The following is a 427-nucleotide window of genomic DNA, read 5'->3' on the forward strand; positions in this document are numbered from 1 at the left end:
CCAGACCCTCGCCCCGGGCACCCACCCCCGGTGCCAGGTGGGTGCTCAGCATCCACCGGACAGGGCTACCCCACTGCATGGGGTCCCGCAGCCCGGGGAGGTGGGGGGGTGCTGGGAGCCCACAGCCGGGTGCATTTGGGTGCTGCCTGTCGCTGCAGGGCCACAAACGGGCTCCTTCCCCCGTAGGCTGCGCTGCTGGGGGGCTCTTTGGGGAGCTGAGTGAGGGTACCCTGGGGGTCCTCATCCTGCTGCTCCTTGGGTCCTTGTCCCTCCTGACCAGGACGGGACGGAGCGATGCGCTCCCTCCTCTCCTCCCCTGGCCACTCTGCCACATCCCTGGGCCCCGGGAAGGGGCTGCAGGGAGGGTTGTAGGGCTGAGCTGCAGCTTCTGCAGAAACAAACACCCCAAAACGCCTTTGGAGAGGCA

This window comes from Egretta garzetta, unplaced genomic scaffold (genome assembly GCF_000687185.1).
Source record: "Egretta garzetta isolate BGI_Z169 unplaced genomic scaffold, ASM68718v1 scaffold105, whole genome shotgun sequence".
Classification (NCBI taxonomy): domain Eukaryota; kingdom Metazoa; phylum Chordata; class Aves; order Pelecaniformes; family Ardeidae; genus Egretta; species Egretta garzetta.